Here is a 22,001-nt window from a genome sequence, read left to right on the forward strand (position 1 = left end):
TCTGCTCGATAATATTTTCCTACAACATAGTAATGGTAGTGTGACTCTGACATGACCTAGGGATAGCGCCTCCTCAAGTTTGAGTAGTTATGAGGAAAACGGGACTAGATGTCCCTGGAGTCCTTGTCCAGGAACTGCTCAACCTTAAAGGTCAGCTATGCCGATATCCCAAATAGTCGAAACGGTTGTGATATTCTGAAAGCCCACATCCAGCTCTCCCCAAAATACACCTTCATTCTCTCAGTTCGGTACAGTACCATGTCAAAAAAATAGGTAATTCATTCCGAAACACACACGGGCGCAGCCATTTTTATGACGTAGATGCACCCGAACGGGCATTGTGACGTGTACGCGCCTTCGTACTTGTCAGTGGATTTCAGCTACGGCTTCTCGCGGCTTCACGTATCTGTGCTTGAAGATGGCGGACAGCCGGGTTCCACCGTTCCGCGATAAGTAAACAGTGCAGCAGCTGCGAACTCATTCGCGAACCAACCTCTGTGCGATGTTGTAACTGGAATTCGTCGTTTGTGTTTTGTGAGCACGTACAATTTGTATCAAGTCGCGTCTGCGTTTGCCCCTTTTCAGCACTTGCCCATTGTAGAGACTGACGTTTCGACAGCCGTGTCAGCAAGAAAATGCCGACAGCGTTTTATTACTGCAGGAAAATTGTGCTATGTATTTGAGAAACCGCATACTGCTATGGGACAAGTTTTACGTACGATTTATCGATGTGCAACAGCGTCGACGATGGTATGTAACGACGAAAGACGTAAAACGAAATACAAATCACATTTTAAACTTTTTGTGGGATTCTGTGCATTTTCCAGAAGCTTTCTTTGAATCACACACTCCCATGTCACGCTGCGTTGTGTGGTACGCTACAAACTACTGCGTTTTATGTCTAACATCTGGATATTGTTTGTAATGAACACCGTCGCACAAAAACATACACACGAAAGCTCCAGTAGCCATGTGGTTGCACACTATGCAGACGCAAAAGAAGTACCAGAGCACATATTGCCACTTAGAAATGTGGTGTCTGAAGAGTTAGGGCATAGCATAGATCCTAGAAATCAGGTGCACCTTATCCTTCTGTAGAGTGCTCTTTCAATTCACAACTCAGCCCATGGGGTGTAAAAGTGTTAAAGGCAATTATGTGACTTGTCGTCCTGGGTGACATCACTGGCCAGCCTCGGGATTAATTCCGTGCTCAGGAATTATTGTACAAATCACTTTGTATGTAGGACGTGAAAAGCAATATGTAAGTTGCAACCTTGTCTGCAGCATTCTCGATTGCCTCTTACCTTTACAGTTCGAGACACGTTACCAAACCATTTGCAAAGGGCACTCTTACAGGGGCCGTGTAACTTGAGTTTTTAGTTTATAAAATTTATAAAAATATAAGTATACAATATGTAATATGAAATTTATATAAAATCAAAAATAACATTTATACAAACAATTTATAAAAAAAAATAAAAAGGCTTCATGGAAGGAATCCGTTAGCATACCCATTGCACATGAAGCACAATTATATATGCTTGCACATCATCTAATTAATCTTCTGAACCATATGTGTGGCTGCATACGAAATTTTTTATGCGCATCCTCTACCTTCCTATTCCTACATGTGCACACGAATAACAGTGCATATATGTGAAGTGGCAAAAAGCAACGCTAGACTCTACCATCATTGTGCCCGTTTAACTTTTCCACATTTATGTCTGGTGAACAGGGAATATCACACTAGAAAAGAAGACATTTGTGCATTGTTTGGCAAGCAAATAAATATATTTATTTACATTTTCCAGAAATCAACAAGGTTTTACCTGGTGCAAATATTAATGTCAGCAAGTAAAGTACTTACAAATTATTCCAATGTGCTCAAATGCAGATATGACAATTCTGTTTTTGTACCTCAGCACAGTACAGTTTCAAAATTAACAAACTGCACAGCATCAGCAATCTTAAAGTTTCTGAAGAGGGGAATCACATAAAGCTCCAATAATAGACTGTGCAAACAAAGCAAAAAGAAACAAAGTACTTCAAGAAAAATCTGAATAATCGGTTGCCGTTGTGATATGTACTACTACGCACAGTTCATGAATGGAACATGTTACCTCATTGCATTGCCTCCATGTGAGCACTAGAACAGGCAGCTTTTTAGGTCGCTCTTTCCGTGTTTTTCTATTGTCTTTTTTTGTTTTCTTTTTTTGGCAATAGCAAGCATGGCCATAGTGAATCACAAGCAACCAAGGACAGGATGAGACATCTACAATGCGACTGCTAGCTCTAAAGTGATATATTTATTAGCAGACTCTGGAATATCCACACATATGCTGCTAAGAAAATGACAATTTCACCAACAGAACAACAGACAAGAAAAAGGGTTCCATCTTGGGTAGGTACATCAAAAAGGTACATCAAAAAGGGTATATATCTTCCCCTCTCCTCGTTCTATTTCACAAGCAGCCCTAGTATCATTCTGAGTGTGTCCGTGCGTTCCCTTTGAGATAACGTATCCATGACAGAAGCAGATCCAACAGCGGACTGCTTACGGATGCAACTATCTTGGATTTCTCTAACCACTTGTTATTTAACCGCTGCCTTGAGCTGTGTGTTCTGGAAATTTAGGCAGCATCCAGAGTCCCTGCAATGTGTTGCCATGTTTCTCGAGGGCCTGTGTTTCACTATGGCTCTCAGATACAAACTACCCCATTTCAACACAGTAGAAAACACAGATTTGTAAATAGCATCTGTTGATTGCACTGTACATACCCCCCACATAAAGGATCATAGTGGATACTACATCTTGTGCGATAATGTCAGGAAAACAAAAAAGCTAGATTTGAAACCACTCTTACGTCGTAGTAGTAGTATTTGTGTGAAGCTGCGCAATTCCTGTCCTGCAAATAATTTAAACCATATGTTTCATCTGCCAGCGTGATGATCCCCTGAAAAGCAATTCACACTTGGCGGGAACTACAGGTTCTGAAACCTATCCCTGACATGTGTAGCCATCAGGGAGGAAACCCAAGGGCTGCGGTAGAAAAGACAAACACATACGGGCTATGTTCTCTCTGTGTAGCAGCTGCTCTGGCTACTAAGAAGAACATGTTCCAAATTAATATAACATGGCTTGACATGACACGCCGGCAAAAGCTAACCAATAAAATTAGTAGTTAAACGCACAATACGTAAACACTTGGCATAACATGACAGTTTCCTTCCTGCATTCATGCGCTACCATTCAACCCACATAAACAGTGTACTGAATTTTTTTATAGCATTACACGTCGTTTGACAGAACTTGAACAAGATTATATAGCACACGATAAAAGTAGAGTGAACATAATGTGCAGAAAAAATGGCTAGGAAGCAAGCGAGCTGGTGAAGATGGTGCATATGTAAGACCCCGAGACTAGGGAACACAAAGGGGCGTGTTTGTGTCTGTCCCTTCGTGTTCACTAGTCTTGGGGTTTTACATCATGGATAATGTGCAGGTTTCTATTCACGCCTAATGGCCGTAGCAGTAATGCATGAAGACCACTGCTAAGTTGTGTTGAGAAACACCACTTTATGTTTGCCATGTCTAACTGGAACGTACCTGACCTGATCCAAATTAACCGTTCTGAGTCTGGAACACACAAAGAGAAAAACGCAACACACGCCACAACATTAACAGATAGGCAAATGAGCTGTGGCGAGCTCCACCTTGGGACAAAGTCAACAAGTAATTCACCAAAAGTCAATGAGCGCCTGAAATGTAACATCTCCAGTGGCGTAGCCAGACCTCAAAGGTAGGGGGGCTCGATACGAAAACTCCCCCCCCCCCCACTGATCCTGTGTCGACAACACACACATACTTGTGCACACTGCAAACTGAGGATTAAAAAAGGGAACGAAAATAGTTGATTTAGACGTTCACAGTACGGTTACATGTATAGGCTGTCATGACCAATGAAGTGGTGTCACGAGATTGGAAGTATTTTGAAAAGCTCATACTTTGAAAACCATTCAAGAGTGCTTCTTAGATAGACGCCATGAACTGCAAGAACTTTCGCGATAGTCACACTGGTCCCCCCCCCCCCATATATTATGTTCTCGGATTTGCACGATTTGTGTGGGTCGGTCCGTGGCAGGTAGGGGGGGCTCGAGCCCCCACTAGCCCCCCCGTGGCTACGCCACTGAACATCTCTGACTGGTAGCAGGACGGTCCACGTTCACTTCCTGGTGCTAGCACTGACTGGCTTTTTCATGAATTATTTGTTGGAAGTTTCGATGTGCTTGAGAACCATATTTGTCAACCATTGTATCCTCATGAGGTGATGAGGGTTTGTCATCCCAAAGAGACTCCCTTTCTGGCATGTGTCCTTATGGATGCTCATCACTGCAGAAAAAAAGAAAGAAAGAAAGGAAAAGCATTTAATGACAAGAAATGGATAGTCACATTTACTGTATAATGATTGTGCACAACAGAAAGAATACTTTTGCACAGAAGGCTGTACTTCTTGATGTCTAATATCAAGTTACAAAATTCCAGAATATATGACATGTTGTAAGGTAGAGAATAAGTAGAGTTATGGAGTTGTCGAGTTGAGTTGAGGGGGGAGTTGTACCCCCTTTTTATTTTATTATATATGATTATATAATTATCTTTATGTCTGTACCACCCCTCGCTCTCTACATTACAACATGTTTTATATATTCTGGGATTTTGTAACTTCATGTTAGACATTAACAAGAGCAGCCTTGTGCACGAAAGTCTCGTCTCATTAAAATTTAGATGCTCTCAACAGTTTTCTTTCTGTTGTGAATCTCTATCGCAGCATACCTGCACATTGCTGTTCTACGTACTGTGACTTTGCAGTAAGAGTATGACTCTTTGGGTAAAAAGACTATACAGCACTGCTCAGGTATTTTTGCCTATCGTAATATGTATGTATGCAGTATGCACACAGTATTTGTGCACCGGACCCACTAAAAATGTAGTGAATGTGGCATTGCCCACGGTAATGCACCAAGTGGAACACAATTATTGTAGAATCCAGGTATTTTAGCTTACATGTCAAGCCAGTACCACACCAGTATCCAGTGTGAAGTTGTGACAAATAAATAGTTTCCATTTTTCTTAGCTCTCAGAAAATAGACAATGAATTAATAAGAGTAGACAATGTTAACATGAATTCTGGGCTATTCTTCAGTTGAAGATTCACAGATAGTAAAGGCACCTTCCTCAATGGACGTTGATGGCACTGAAAATTCTAAAACGTTATCAGAGGCGACATCAGCTTCGGTGTGTCAAAGGATTGTATGTCCAACAGTAATCCAGCTAACAGTAACAAAAATGTGCAAAAGACAAATTAACTGAACTAATGTAACGTACCTTCTATATCAGACAGTGAAGCTTGTAACACCCCATCCACAGGAACCAGTGTCCAGACACAAAAGTGCTTGAACTGGGAGATAGCAGCTAATCGGAATGGCGACCTTTGTTTTCCAACCTGGAAGCGCAGGTTGTAACTTTGAGGGCAGATTTAAAAGTGGTGTCAAGATGTCTGCATGCGAGTGCACATGAAAAGTTGAACATAGATGAATACTCAAATTATAACATCACATTGTCATACCTGTTGGTGGAGGTGGACTGCAACTAACGTGTCGGCAATTTCTTCATGACCAGATGCAAGCCAGATCATGCTTCATTTCCGCCTTCAGCGTGCATCTGTGATAATTCAGAAGTTAGATTATCAATAGTACTATTGTGTTGTTAATCGTGGTTATATCAGAGTAAGCGCAGTAGGACAGCTGCACAATCGATTCATTAAGCTTGCTATTTTTTATATCTGAACCTCGACCTACCATTTTTTGCTCTCGTTTTTTGCCTTGATCCTCCGTGGCACGTTCAAAATGTTATGCGTCGGGCACCTCAGATTTTCATCAGACGATTTCGTGCCGAGATTCCAAATTGCCCCTGGAGTCGCGCGTAACCTATGATAACATTCGTGGACGAAATCCTTGCAGTGGAAATTAGCAGGCACCACTGTCAGCCAAGAGCTTCGCACTGCTTGGTCTTTTGGCAGCTGATAATAGGTAACACTTGAATGCTCCGATGAATTGTTCTAACAGCGTAGCACTGCCGCATCTTCGACAACTTCGCCGTGGCATATTCACGAATCATATCGCTCCAGCCCATAAAAGACAAGGTCAAAACAAGGAAGTGCACTTTCCAAACGACGCTGTGCCAAAAAAAAGCATTCACATGCTTTGTTTCCGGCTTAGCAACAACGTAACATCTGTTCGCTTATGTACGATGCACAGAGGAGGAAACGAAAGAAGCCAAGCAGCCAAGCCAAGAGTCCATGCCAAGCCAAAGACAGATAAACCGAGAGCAGTGACGTCGGTGCGCCCGTGCGCAGGGTTTGCCGACGGTCTGACGGCCGGGCGTGGGAACTAAAAAAACTGTTTTCTAAAAAACTACGAACGGTTGGAGCAAGATATTTCGCACACATATTCAGTGTTCGGTAATGAACACACAGCGCGAGTATCGCTCAGTTCTGCGGCACTTCAAAATCGGCATATCTGACCTTTAAGCATAAGGATATGGTACCCTGGTGATTGATTGATTCTAAAAAAAAAGAAAAAAAACTACCCTGGTACCCTGGTAGCAATATGTTACTGCATGCATTGAGCCTTCCGGTGATATGTCTCCAACTGATGCACAGGATCCGGCGGAGTCCTTTACATTTCAATTATCTCGATGCTCTGTTTGTACAAGCCTTCCCCGTTGTGCAGACATATTGCGTCATGTCATAACCGAGTGTTCAATCTTGCAGCCATTGTAATGCTGGACGCATATGGTACAGGAAAGATATTCAGGTTGCCAAATGCCCATATCCTGAAGAACACTGTTGTTCTCACTCGGCTGATTACAGGCATCGTATTGAAATACCAGAGAGATTGCTTGTTATCCAAGCAGGGTTTGCTGTGAGACAGCACGTGAATTGCTGAAACACCAATTCAAAAGCCGGCTTAGAGCAGATATGCGAGTGCAGTCGAAAAAAAAAAAAACAGTACACAGGACCGAGACAAAAGAAGCAACAGAAAAATTGCTGATCTTGCAGCCGCACAATCTAAAAATAGCATTTTCGTGTGTCTGCATGGCTGTATGTCATCGTTCAGGCTAAGCCAGCTGGACGAGACAAAAGAAACTTAAGACGTTTAAGGCCAAACAGCGTTCAGCGTGATATCGCTCTGTCATCTTGCTTTGCTGAGGACGAATGGCGCACGTGCAGTGTTGCAGGATAGGCCCCCGTTTTTAGCAATTACAAGATTGACGGATGATATCCTTTTGAGTTTAAAAGCGTATTATGCTGTGAAGTTCTGTTTTCAGCCGAACACTAATGTCAATGAACGCATGAAATTAAAAACGCAACGTCTCCTTCATCTCACCCACGGTCAAAAACAGAGCTTCACTGCAGAACACCGTCCTAGACAATATTATTTCCGAACATACCGTTCTCCGTCTTAATTTACGGAAAGTGGGACGCGAAGGTCTCTTTGGCGCGCGATTCATGTACGTTAATGCAGGTGTACGCGGACGCCTTCAAGGTGTACGCGGAGTTGCCTCTTCAAATCGCGAGTGGTAGCGCTATCACTGTGTGCAGTGGTTTGCCTAAAAAGATATATCCGTATTGACAGAAAGTATTTCTTTGAAGTGTAGCGTTTTAGTGCATACCAACTGCTTGTCGGCCAAGAACATAAGACTTTTGTAGACCTTAAGAGCTATATGCCAGCTATATACCAACCGGCCCCATACATCTGTCATAAGACCCTTCCTGGGACTGTACTAGCCGTGGCAGGTTTCGAAACTGAGCGTGACCCAGCTTCAAACTTCGGCACCGGGTGTTCTATCCGGCTGTTTTCTCTTGGCTATTCTTGGACGCTGTGACGCAAAATTTGGCGTAGTTCCCTATTACGGCGGTCCAGGACCAATGTTCCATCTTCCGAACAACATGCCTATACGCATAAGCACGTAGGTCCCTCGGAAAGAGAAAGGCACCAAGCACTATCAGTGTTTAGATGGAGAATGATGTAGCGCCTAACCACATGACAAATACTCTCAGCTCAGTATTCTGGGGTAAAGCTGAAGCAAAGAGTTCGTTGTAATCTTTCTCTGAGGATTTGAAAAGGCCAGATTGACGGTCCCTCTGCTAACCCGCTCACATATCGGTGTCTCTTTGCAGAAGAAGTCAGCATGAATCCCTTGATCTCCGTTTTCCTGCTTGTAGTCCTCGCAGGTATGTGACCCGTCACGTATGCATTGTTTTGGAGAACAGCATTTCTCTGTTATCTACAAAGGTCATGGTAGTGTAATGACCTGGCCCGAATGGTAAGAAGATTAGCTCATATAAGATGACATAAAGACGGGTAAGTTGGTGGACGAAATGCATTGCAGATGAAGCGTGACCTTGGGCGAACTAGAAGGGGCAAAAGACAAACGCCAAGCAGCGCATGTTTGCCTTTTGTACCTCGTGTTCGGTTAAGCGAAGGCTTCATCTTCAGTGGATAACCCCTGATTTCCCGTGCGGTTCAGAATGCCCACCGGAATATGAAGAAGGGATAAAAGACAGGCTAGCTGGAGGTGCACGTACAGAGAATAACCAGAGACGCAGTCAGGAAAAAGTTATTTTTTTAAAGCTTTCCTTCTTTGCCTGCTCACGCCGTTTCAATATGTTCATGGTCAGTGTGTTAGAGGCCACAAAAGCAAGTACATTGATTTTCAAAAGTTTAAAAGCGTTCTTCTTGTTCCATTGGCTAGACAAAGAAGTGTTTACGCCAGTTTAACTGCACAGAATGGCAATATAAACTGTACAGCTGCCGCATATGAGGTGAATGAAGTAAAATGGTGCAAGCGATCTGTAGAGGAAGAGCCAAAGGGAGGTGGATAGATAAAATAGTCAAAACCATGCAAAGACTAGGGCGCTGCTTACAGGTTAAGCTCTGCCAGGAGTCACATATCCGTAGCCATTTAAGCTTTCCATCAACGTGATGTTTAACGTCCCTTGTGGAAGACGGCCTGTGTTAGGAAAATGCACCATGCCGCTAAATTGGTGACGCCCTTGGCACGGTTTCGACCCGCAGTCTTGGTGTCAGTGAAACGATATGTCCTGGGGTTACCCTTTCTAAGGGCGGTATAGACCTCGCTCTTATAACTACAGTCTCTTGAACTCTATGCCATTCACGATAGTCAATTGTGATCGCGTTACGGCATTCGCATACAGCGAATAGCAGAGCCCGCTTGCTCGAACGTTGAGGCAATTCACCAGTAGCGTCCTCACCAGCGTAAGGCACTGCCAAAGCTACTGAGGACCCCATTGAGAAATCTCGTGAGTGTTCGTGAAACCGGGTTCCGAGGGGAAGCGCATGATCTGACTGGAACGGCATACTTGTCGTAGACGTATGCTGGGTACCAGGAAACGTGTTATGGTTTGGATGAGATTCTCACAGGTAATAAATACGTGAACATGTAAGAGATCACCGTATTACGGAGCGAGCATTTATGTAGCAGAAAATATTGCGAGGGACGAAGTTCGAAGTCCGGCCAGTTCCACAGTAAATGTACAACGATTTCAAGGACGATGTCGCTCGTTTCCAGGGATTCCTGCTTCCTATGGGGGACTGTACGGCGATGCTACGTTTTTGTAAGTATTTTTAAGTGGCCTTGTGCCGGTGCACTATTGTGGGAGCATCGCCCTAGGCAAACACGTCTGAAGCAGACAGAAAGACTGCAACAATATCGCAGCAGTGGGTGGTGTCCTGCTTCACCTTTCTTGTGCTGTTTCAGTCTGCTTCTCACTTGTTTTGTCTTGCTTCGTTCTTCTTTAAACATGAAAAGTTTCATGAGTTAATCGGTACCTGCGGCAGCATACTGCCGAAATGAAGAAAAACAACGTGATGTTTTTACTTTCTTGTACTGTAGGAGTCACACAAGGACAGACGCACACAGCTCTAAGATTTCTTCTGCTCGTTTGCTCGCAGTAAATCTACCGCGAACAACCTTCTGAATAAGCTTATGACCCTGGTGAAAGAAAAGCGGAATAGTATGAAAATCTTGCTGTAGGGCCTAATTGTTCAACCTAAATGTTTCTGTCTTTGTGTGTCCCTTGCCTATAGTCAAGTAGTTCAAATCACTTTAGCAGCACGCTTTGCGCGATGTACGGAACGTTGGTCTGGGCGATAATGACGAGCGCTGTGACGTGAAGGGAGTCTAGGACGCCTGGTCACGAGAACCATCGTAAGTTGAAGGCTAGCATTAGCAACCAGGCCCCCGCTGTATGATGTGACGTTCCTGTAGCCACACTCTAAAGTCTGTACCTTATAACGTACCTTCTATGTCGCTGTACCCTGTAAATATACGGTGCACCACCTCTCCATTTATAAGGTACGCATTTTCACAATGGTCACGCCTTCTTTTTTAGAAGGTACGCAGTGTTTTATACGATACGTTGCTGTTTTATAAGGTACAGCACGGATTACGACGCGCGTACCTTATAAAATGTACCTTATAAACAACCTTTCCATTGTCTGTCACAAGGATAAACTCTCTGCGCTGCTTCTGGCATGATACAACTCTCATTGTGCAAAAGTCTCGCAACGTATTTCGTGCATTCTTCAGGATTACGTCAGAGGTCGTTTCTGCAAATTCAGTTATACAGGGTGCCTTTTTTAGGCGCCAAAGAGCTCTTCACAGGGCGATAAAAGAAAAAACGACCACCATTTTTGCTACTTGAGTTACCAGCAGGTGATACTTTAGCAACTGTCTGTAACTCAAGTGCCAAAACGTAACGCTCGTTTTTCTTTTCGCGCTCTTTCCGAGGCGCTCTGTCACGCCTAAAGAAAGAGTCCCTGTAGAGGGGACATGTTTCGAAAGCGGTGAAAAGTACAGCACGCTGTGCCACCGCAAATAGGGCTTGATGTTATCAAGTGACATGAGCATTTCTCTTGCCTATTTCAGTATTTCTACTGCGCAAATAAATTCGATGAGGGGTCCATCACGTGGATGACACCACTTTTGCCGGTTTGTGAATGAACAGCTGAAGAGAAAGCCGCATAATAGCCCCAAAATAAAACACAGAATATTCTACTAATGTGACATGACATTCATGTGACAAGAAATATTATCTTTTACACATGCGGGTATTCTACATGAGAACCTCTTCGACGGCTATTCTCCATGGAAGCCAGAATCGGCGAAGGGGATAAGACCGAAATAAATCACGTAAAAATCATGCAAGATCAATCTTCCAAGAAAATCCACGCTGCGAAGATAGTCGGAGGGCCATTTTTTCACCCTCGCTTGTTGGGAGAGACCATAACCTCGCGTAGCATTTTTTTGCAGGACCAATCCGCGCCCCGATAATCAGCCGTAACCGCTCAGACGGTTATCTCGCGTTACGGAATAATGAATGGTCCGACTACAGTTCTAGAATCAGAATTTAATAAACTTGGCTAATTCCGAGAATTTGACAAAATAACAAACCCGAGCGTGTTGTGGATTTCAAGACCGAGCCGTGATTTTAAACCACGCGTGAGTCGCGTGAATGATTTTAGCAGTAACTTTGCCGGAGACAAAAGTTTTTCTGTGCCATTTCGACATAGTCAGCAGCAATTGCTCTCGGCTGGGACACACGGATGATGACCGTGTTTCAAATTCATCCGAAAAATTACTTTCTTGCACCTGTTAAAGTACCAGCCGGACATCGAGAACACTGTGCATGTAGGGTTGCCACCAGGCCGGTATTATACCGGCACGGCCGGTTATTTGCTCTCTCTGCCGGTTGCCGGTAGGAAGGTGATATCGGCAGCCTTTTGCCGGTATTCGTGGCTCAACACCTTTCATAGGGGCTTTTACGGGGTTTTCCTTTCAACATTCCACTGCAGCTTGAATAAATCTGGAGCACAGATCCAACTCCGTAGTCACCAGTCGTTTTCTTAGTTACTCATTATTATTATCATTGTTGTCTTGAGCCAGCACGCTCGTTCTTTCTCTCTCTCTCTCTGTATACTTTCCACCCCTCACTTACTTTCCCTTTCCCGCGGACATTTCCTCCTTTCCCTCTATTCCACCTCCTCTCCCTCAGCCGGTATTTTTCACTACGAAACGTGGCAACCCTATGTGCATGCCATCTCCTTTTTCTATTCTTGCTTCTAAAACGACGGTCTTCAGGCGATTATTCGCAGCATACTGTCCAGATTTTCTGACAATGACTCTGGCCCAGGAAACCGGTTCGCCCCCGTCCACGGGAAGATAGCGACTTATATTCAGTGTAGTTCCCAGAACTCCGGTGGCCCAAGTGGGTCAAAGTGAAATAGGAGGACGGTTTTAGCGCCTGTCTTCTCCAGAGGTTTGTGTTGTGCACATGTCGTGGTCGTGCCGAGACGAAAGTAGACTATCACTAACTTGACTAACCTTGGGCCTTGCAATATGGACCAGGGTCCACCTGATTACCGTAAGTATTTGCTTTTTGACTGTTACCAGCACTGATTACATTTCATTGTGAACTATAGGGCTGTGATACGTGATTGTTGCTTTCTACAGGCCCGTTTAGTCGTATTCATCGTGATGGCGGTAACCAATACCTCACAGATGGCTTCACCTTTCCACGAGGTTAGTTAAAGCCTTCTATGGAAGATTTCACGTTTTGTAGTGTTTAGGGGCCAATGCATTGTACCAGCTCGTGTCACAGTGCATGGCCAACTGACAAACTACCACTGCAAATGCAAATATAATGCTGATACAGTTTCATGGTTTGACAGTAGGGAACTGATTATCCACGTTTCAACTCTTATGCAGGGCTTGTTACACCCCCGGTTCATGGGCACTACAATGAACAACAACACAGCCCCACGTCAAGGATGTGGCAGTCATTTTCGAGTGATTGCGGAGGCCATTGCTCTGGTACGTAAAAATTCCTTGTCACTTCCTGTGATTTTGTCGTGGTTCCATTGGTTCGCTCCATCCATCCACTTTTTCTACTTTCTCACTCTGTTTTGGGCAGCAAGACTTCAGCTATCCCAACATAACAAAGAAACATTCATTCATAAAAACTTTTTATAATAACGCCACCTTTCTTAATCAATTCGAGATTGCACTAAAGTTGTCCCTGTCTAATCCTAGGCGCCAGCCAGCCTTGCTCACCGCCTAAGCAACTTGGATATTCAACGTACGCAGCAGTAATGCCCGCACAAGGTAGGGGCAATTTTAGAAAATGAGGGGTAGAAAATGTACTACCACATTTGCTATTCGCGTGTGATAATAGACTCCTGCTGGCCATATAGGGCTGTTGCGCTAAAGTTTGAGGAGAGCGACTATAGCGCCACTCTGACCCCTACCGTCGGAATGCTACGACACGCGGCCGCTCCCGCCTCGTATGCGTAACTGATAGCAACGGGTAGGACGCGTCAGAGTTCGCCATTTTTTTTCCGAAATCGAACGCTTCTCGAATGGAACCGAATTCTACTAAAAATCGCAAACTAGTGTTGCGTACTCATAGCAGCAAGAAGATGGCTACGGCAATGACTTGCGCGCTAAGAAAAGCCCCGGGAAAAGGTGTCCCCGAAAGAAATGTCCCCGACTGGCAGCGTAATTCAGGCTGCCGGCGATATGCAGGCGGCGGTATCTTTGTTGTACTCCAGAGCTAGATAATTCCTAAAATATGAAGCCCTGAAATAATTATTCCTGACTACTGCCGCAGTTTGCCGTTTTCAGTCATAGACTTGCATTGCGGCTATGTAATATCCAAGTATAATTATTGCAGTAGACAAATATCGGCATCCGTTCTAATGAAATAGAACACACAAACTTTGACCAGATATACTTTTCGCTTTCTTGTATTTGCTTTGAAATTTTCCGCTTTCTATACTAAAAGTCGACTGTGCAGCCGACACCTCGGATAATTGTCGCTGTGTGACAGTAAGATCTCGGGTCTAGGGACGACGAAAACAGACAGACACAGACAGAGTTTGGAGACATCTGTATGTGTCTGTTTTCGTCGTCCCTCGTCTCGGGGTCTTACTGTCATGAATTACACTCACCAGCTCACTTGTTTTTACCAATTGTTTCACTGGGTCATCGTCACCAGAAACTCCATATATACATATACAATATAGCCTCTTGCATGTATACGTGCACAACCTCTGGTTCCGTTCGTATATTCGAGAAAGTTATAGACGTCTGTTTGCACGAGGTGGACATATAATAGCTGATTCCAAATCTAAGTCGTCGAGAAGTTCGCTCACGCTGCATGCTGTTCCCGAAAATGCTTCGAAATCATCGGTACTGCGTTGCCCAATGGCTGTTTATTCTGTGTTCATGGTAGCGCCGTGAACATTCGGAACGCGGAGAACACAACCAAAGGTCCCAGGAAAGAGCAACTATTTGTGTGTTCAACCATAAAACAGTATGCGTTTCTTTTAGAAGTCCCGTTATTATTGTTCAACTGTCATCAATTATAACGACGAACGTTTTGTTAAGTCCCCATTGAATTCGATAAGCACCCTGCGAATTAATCTTTGCCTCGTTCTTGTTAAGCCTCTTTTTTTTCAGAATGAATTTATACTTTGGCACCCCCAGTGCACCAGAGAAGCACACTAAACACCCTAAGAAACAGCGTCATTCGCGACATACACAAGTTCTGCATATGTACATCGTGCCGCACATCCTACACATGTTTCAGCAACTTTTTTTTAAAGAATTTGTCGATCTTTTTGACTTTTTTCTATCCCTAAAACAGATGATAAATGATAACGCCACACCAAGTTAGCCAGCGTAGACTGACCCCCGTATTCCCAACCAACCCTGAGGGCTCCCTATGTAACCTCTAGCCCTGAGGGAGACGAATTTTGTTTCCCAAAACGCCCGTATCTGCAAGGGGCGCCCTAAGGGCACGCGCCAGCCAAGTGAGCTCGCGAGCTCACTGTACGCTCCCTGAGGGACGCTCGCCTCGAAACAAACATGGATGACATGTGCATTTGTGGATCGCGTCGTGCAATTCGAGCGTTATACCCTCACGGTGGTGTTGCCGTAGTGACGGTTCGACGAATTCGTATCGTGACTGGGAAAACTACCTTGTGCGGTACGACGAATATGAATCGAAAGAAAGATAAGTTGGGGGGCGTGTGCATGAACACTACAGACTATACTGAACATCAGGAGGGGCACGGACAATCCTGGCTTCCCTTGTCCGCCCATTCAGTGATTGTTACAATCTGGCCGTTTAATACAACACACACACACACATAAGGAGACGATGGTGAGATGTGTACATATCATATCCGCAATATCCAACAGTTGTACAACATCTGAATACTGACATGAAGTAGCCCACCATACATGAAGTTTGCAAGTCGAACGCGAACAGAACAGGAGAGATACCAAAGTAGCAGACGACAGCCATCGGAAGCGGAAATCAAGCGCGGTCCTGCGCATGCGCTTCTGCTTCGTTCTACGAGGAATCGGGCCGAATCCCCTTCGAGCCTCCCGACGGCCAGCCCTTCGCTGAGGGCGTGCACGTTTACGTTTGAGAAACGCATGCTGCCCTCAGGGGATGTTCGCCCTCAAGGGACCCTGGGCTACGGGCGCCCTGAGGGCAAAGTTGCGGGTGGTTTGGGAATACGGCCCTGAGTGTCGTCTGCTAGGGAGCGGCCTTGTGTTGAAAAGGTCGCCACTAGCGGCGCTGACACACAAGGTATGCAGCGCCACCTGGCCCAGCGCAACAGGCCTATAGTACAACGACGGCAAGTTCACATCACTGTTATGCTAACTCTCATCTCTCCCGCTAGTTGGTCCACTACGTACCACGAATCTCGAAGGCAATGCAGGTCACACACTTTCAACTACTATTGAAGCTCAAGTATCAGTTGCAAGTATGCGTCAGTCAGAGATTATAATTTATGCTCCTTGTTGTCTTGCAAAACGTTTACAGGCTTTAAGTTATCAGACAGAATACGGACAGAATACGGACAGACGCTATACAGCGAGATACATGTACATGTTACGCAATCGTCGATTAATAGTTTTCGGAAAGTACGAAACAAATGCAACCTGTGACCTGTGCAATGATAGTTAACATAGTGTCTGACCTGCCCCATTTGTCTTCCAGACCCACAGTCCGAAGTACAAGCCATTTGGTCAACTCCTGGGACTGTTGCAGATCTACTTGATTAGGGACCAGCCCTTTCCAAAATCCTTGCTTATGTGAGTTGCTGAAGAAGCTAAATGCGCTCTAATCCAATAAAATATTATGCGCAACAAATGTCTATGCTTCTGTGACTTCCACGTTCGCATGTATACAATCGGCAATGCATGTTCACTGCACGGGTATACAGAAAACCGGCGAAATTACGTAACCTATAATTAGGGCATAATCGTACCCTATATATTCAGGATACCCCTCGTACCTGATATCTAGCGAACCTCATAAGCAGAGTACCTCATATGAGGCGTACCTGATACAACGCGTACCTGATATTTCACATACCTTCTAAAACATGTACCTGATATTTCGCGTACCTCATGGGACGTGTACCTGATATTCGCTGTACCCCTTAAACTATATACGTAGCTGATAAAAGGGATACCTTATATATATAGTACCTTCTGAATTGTGAACCTTTAAGCTGATGTACCTTATAAAATCCCCCTCCTATTGTCTAAGCTAAACGGCTTATGGGACAATGCAACGCGTGCCGTATAAAATATAGGGTACATTTTTGCAAAAATGTACCTTATAAACCAGGATTTTAGAAGGTACAGAGTATAGAGTGTATCCACCCAGTGCCGTGTATTAAAAGGGAGTCTGGCCATTAGGAGGAGCCTAAAAAACAGGCTCGACCTGTCAATCAAACTTGGGCGCCTTTCATTCGTTTCCGTTTTCCATGGGGGCCACCATGACAACCAAATTTCTCCAAGATGGAGGATGGAGAGGCGAAGAGGAGATTTCGTGACAAAAAAAAATCAGACTACTTAAATTTCATGCTGTGAGTATATATCCTCACGTACGCATTTGCAAAACCAGCTTCAACTTGCGCTCCGCCATCATATTATTTACACGAAAATGAGATGTTTCGTCGCTAACGTTAGGCCTAGTTAAGACCGCTATCCCCAAAAAATAGCAAGAAAGACGCCCGTGATGCGTAAGATTTTGCATTATATCATTGAATTTTATTTATTCATACATCTTTGCGCATTTTCGATTCAAACCACTTATGCTACGTGATTTAAAAGTTCATACCGGCAGCCGTCTGCTACATAGAAGCGGTTCTGCCGCTCTCCTGGCCAGTCACCTCTGCCAGCAACCATTTCTGCAGTTCTGTGTCTTCCCAGCATGCCTCTCTCCATGCACATGACGTTGATAAAAGTGGGCGCAAAATCCGTCGTTTTGGTCTGTCACAAGCGATGTCCGTTTCAATCAAAATCGATCTAGTTTCTCCAAACTAGTGGCACCCAGTAAATAAGCGTGAGGTATAAGTACAGGATGGCCTGCAATAATTGGGAACTGTATTTGGACATGTGATGGGCTAGATACCACAAAAAGCGGGTGGAACCTCAGGTATATGCAGGTCCCATTAATGGCCAGACTCCCTTTTAATACGGGGCACTGTATCCACTATTCTATTAAACAGTCCTATATCGCGAAATTACATAAAGGTCAGTGCTGGTTAAAAACAAAAGACAGGAGGCGTTTGACCAAGTCTCCACTATCCTAGGTTTCCTAAGCATGGCATCTTAAGTAACAGCTGTCTGCTTATAACTGAACTTCTGAAAGTGGTGATACCTGCGGCAGATTAGACAGTATGCTCGCATTGGTCTGCAGCAACGTCCACTTTGTGGTAGTATTCGGTGATCCCATCCTGCGAGGAGCTGTTGCCATACCTCACTCGCAGCTCCACGGAAGCCTCGATGTTGGAAGGCGGACTCCTAACTTGCCTTGGGTGCGAAAATGTGGTTCCGTACATCCGGGTGACAACAAGAATACCACGCCGTAAAGGGAGTCTTCTTTGCGCGCAAATCGCAAGATCCTGTTGCAACTCGCTTCTAGCGAAATTAATTTATACGTATCGTACGCCACTTAAATATGTATAACTTTCCATTGCTACACCTTTAGATCGATCGCTTGCAGAACAGTTAATATCCGCCCATTGGCAAGTGAGTTAGAATGATCATCCGCCGAAAGACCGAAACGCTTGGAACGTTTAACCAGCGTGAGAACGTCGCGTGCATGCCGTCGCCTTACATGCTCGGCGAAGAGACGACCGCCAGACGACGTCCCGAAACCTATGGCGTAGGACGCGTAAGTGCGAACAGAGAGTGTCTCGGCGCTTCCAATGTAATGATAGCCTCCCGTTTGTGGTTTCCGAGTACTACATGAACGGCGGCGCTTCTCGTACACGCTATGAGACGTAATTGCCTACAACACTGGCGACCATTGACATTTTTCGATTATGTGACGCAAGCTCAACTGTGTAACATGTTCTCTTTGTACCCAGTATTTTCTCTGGATATGATAAGATTGAAACGGCCCAGACTGTGCCAAACTACAGAGCCTCATGGCAACGTTCTGGGAAAGCAAAAAAAAAAAAAAAACTACAGCAGGCACACTTAGAGCTGCTCCATTTATTATGAATGAAGTGGGCTATGAGGGTTAAAATTTTCTAATATTACTCGAAATAATTTCATTTAGCATTGTAAATATTTATCTGTGTCTCTGTGTGTTTTTCCCTCTTTCTTGCAGCCCACCGAGGTACCCGCCCCATAGTCGTTCTGGTATGTACCTTGAGAAAACCTACGTTACCAATCCAGCTAACGTAATCTGTACCAACGCCACTGAGATACAGAAGGCCTGCTTAATGACTCCTCTCACTCTTTCGGCACGTAAACATATGAAGCCCCCCAATCACAGAAGCCAGTCATGATGTCAGCCAATGGCCGCAGGCGATTTTGAAACACAGGATTTATGTGGCTATCAGTGAATGCCCATGAGGCTCGCTTCCATAGCTACGGCCGATGAAAGCAACGTCGTCATAGGTCACATCGCTCAAGCGATCAGGGTTTGTCTCCAGGTGGCGTTTGTCTGTGAGCACATAATGGAGAGTGAAGCCATTCCAATCACAATCACGTGTTCAACAGTCGTTACCACGGAAACGATCCGCATTCAGACGCACAGCAGTCGATCGTAACCACGGGCATCCTGTGTTTGACATCGTCTTCAGTGGCCGGCTAAACCAGACGGCACTGTAAATTTATTTGTTCGCGTGGGAAGAAGGCAGATGAGACATCGAGTAGGCGTTGTTTTGCATGAGCGGAGGTGTCGCAGCATTAAAGGCATCTGTGTTGCTATCACAGTTATTAATGGGAGCAACCTCACCGAATAACTTTCGAACTTATGCAGACTAGTAGCGCTGTTTTAACTGTTTAAGCACTGTTTATCATACAATTATTTTGTTATACGAATGTAACGCCACTGATGGCCGACTGATACGTATATCCGTGCGTAATTTCTTAGTCTCAAAGTAAATGATCTTACATGTAGGGTGAACCATATAGCTTCCTGTGCAGAAGACACACAACGGACCAGACAGCATCTACCTTAATCGTATGCAATGAAACAAAGGAAGAAGTCGAATGTTTTACAGCACCAAAAACCCCACATGTCCCGTGAGAGAACAGTACAACGAGGCTGTCTTCCCGTTTCTTAGTTCCTTATTTTGCGCAATGTCCCACTTCACAAACCGAGGTCCTTTCTGACATCAGACTCAGGAAGTGTCAGATCCGCGCGGTTCTTAAAACCGTTCGACAGCATATTTTTCTTAAATCTGTGACAGCAACGTTTTTCCCACGCGGACATCCAGTGGGAAATAGCATAAATCTACTGGACTACTCATTACCCAAAACGTATTAATAAACCTATCAAATTAGATGTAACAAATTAGAGAATGTCAGAAATTAGATGTTTTCCCGAAAATCCGAGGCTACGGTGTTGAACGCAATCAGTATTTCAATCCGTTCACTTTTCCACAGTGAAAAATTAACATGTTACACACTTGGTGGCGCTACGCATCTGTTCAATGGCCGTTGCTTTCAATCACCATCGAAGCCAATGGTCATTGAAAATATACGCAACGTTACTGTGCGTGCATAGCGTAAACTTTTCAAAAAGCAGATGATCCAATTCACACTGAACAGTTAACGTGTTACACGCTTGGTTCTGCTACCCGTATATTCAATGGCCGTTGCTTTCCATGACCATTGAAACCAATTGCCATTGAAAATGCACCTAGAGCTGCTGTGCATTCTTAAAAATCATGAAACAAGCGCGTGCTTTGATGCAGAAATCGCCAAATTTTTATGTGCAATGAAGGCGAAGACAAACTATGCATTTCTCGGGCACAGAAACGACATCACTTCAGCTCATCTCCTTTCTTTGTGTTCCAGTCTCAGCACATGCATTCCCATCAAGTAAGTTGAAAGTAACCCCTTACTTTTCTAAAGTAGCTTACGAACCTGAAGTTTATTTTCAATACGTGTAACTTGGTTAGTAACTTAGTTACATTTCTGGCACAGCAACATAACTGGTAGCGAGTTCCCTTTGTCGCGTACGTTCCTCATCTCTGCCCCTGTGGTCAACGTCGTGAGAAAGGCAGGTGCGGCATCGAGCAGGCTTGTGTTGAACAACGTTGAATGTTGGATTCTAGCGCTGAATCAACGCCATCTAAGCTGTACCTGGTCAATGGTCTAAAATGGTCGTGAAAAGAACGTTGATTTCTCCAAGGTCACTTAACTGTAGATATAGGCAGCAAATATTTGCGTTGCTGCTACGCAGTGCCTTCAAAACACAGGGTGTCCAGGGTAACGTGCACCGAGGGCTAAAAAAAACATGGTGCGTCTTAGGCGAATGGAAACTGCACAATATTGTGCGGAATCGCATGATCTAACCTCTCGAATTTTTTCATGGTGACCGATTATTGAATCAGTTAACTTTTTATTTGTTCGTCCTAGGGTCGAGACATAAATGATAGACATGTAGAGCATGAGATAAACTGATGTGGGTTCGATCCCTACAGCTGGCTAACCTTTTCAGCGACTTTCATCTTTCATGTAGAGCATGTCGAGAGATAGCCGTCGGAAATGTTTCCGACAGCATACACCTTCCATGTAGTTTTTATCGGATATACTATAGCAATGGGACTGATTTCCGACATCTTTAGTTAGGCACAGTCTCATGCCCGCACCGTCTGCTGCGTGCCTGGGGGGGACCGCCCCCAGACACTCCAATATGTCAAAGGTAACCCAACCTAACCTAACTAAACAACGCTTACCTGACCTTACCCAAGGCTTAAACCTTTCGCAAGATCACACATCCGAAGCCGTTAGGCTTAGCGTGGCAGAGTTTCTCCTGCTGTAGAAGTGCTTCAGATGGTGCTATTGAAATACAAATAAAAAAGTTCTAGATCACATAATTTTATAATTCTTCGATCTTTAGACTCTGTATATGGCCTTCTTACCAATTTTCACTCACCAATTTTTAAAAGCCACCTGTCCCACTGCTATAGTAAAGACTTTTTATCCTGGCTCCGCGAAACCCGAAAGTGTACCACGTGACGTGAGGCGAGTGCAACAACGCGCGCGCATAGAGGTCTCAAGAGTACAAAAAAAAAAAAAAAATCTGTTATCTGCCGCGATGCGACCATCAGGTGAGCAGTCGACCTGGCAATTGTAGAGGCTACACGCTTGTTTGACTGCTCAAGCGATTCGCAATAAATATGGCGTGCGATACTAAAGGGGAAAACAGAGAACTAATACACGCAACACGGTAGAACAGAGGAAAACGTTTTGGCTTAACCTCGAACTGTCGCATCATTTGCAAAGCAAATATGTAACGCTATATAAGAATCGGGTATTGAAAGAAATGGGACGAGATGCCGGACAAAATACCGGGTGATCG

The 22,001-nt window shown here is 44.5% G+C and overlaps 2 long non-coding RNA genes across 2 annotated transcripts; both read right to left on the reverse strand.

Annotated features, from left to right (window-relative positions):
• Positions 1 to 4,302: 4,302 nt before the first annotated feature.
• On the reverse strand, positions 4,303 to 5,744 carry LOC135395466 (uncharacterized). The gene is made up of 3 exons (XR_010423103.1): positions 5,628 to 5,744; positions 5,387 to 5,504; positions 4,303 to 4,390 (listed from the first exon to the last, which is right to left on the reverse strand). It is a non-coding gene; the product is annotated as an uncharacterized LOC135395466 (long non-coding RNA).
• A 14,139-nt stretch (positions 5,745 to 19,883) lies between these two features.
• Positions 19,884 to 21,669, reverse strand: LOC135395467 (uncharacterized). Its single transcript, XR_010423104.1, has 3 exons — positions 21,576 to 21,669; positions 21,376 to 21,478; positions 19,884 to 20,922 (listed from the first exon to the last, which is right to left on the reverse strand). It is a non-coding gene; the product is annotated as an uncharacterized LOC135395467 (long non-coding RNA).
• Positions 21,670 to 22,001: the final 332 nt, after the last annotated feature.

Source organism: Ornithodoros turicata, chromosome 5, assembly GCF_037126465.1.
Source record: "Ornithodoros turicata isolate Travis chromosome 5, ASM3712646v1, whole genome shotgun sequence".
Taxonomy (NCBI): Eukaryota; Metazoa; Arthropoda; class Arachnida; order Ixodida; family Argasidae; genus Ornithodoros; species Ornithodoros turicata.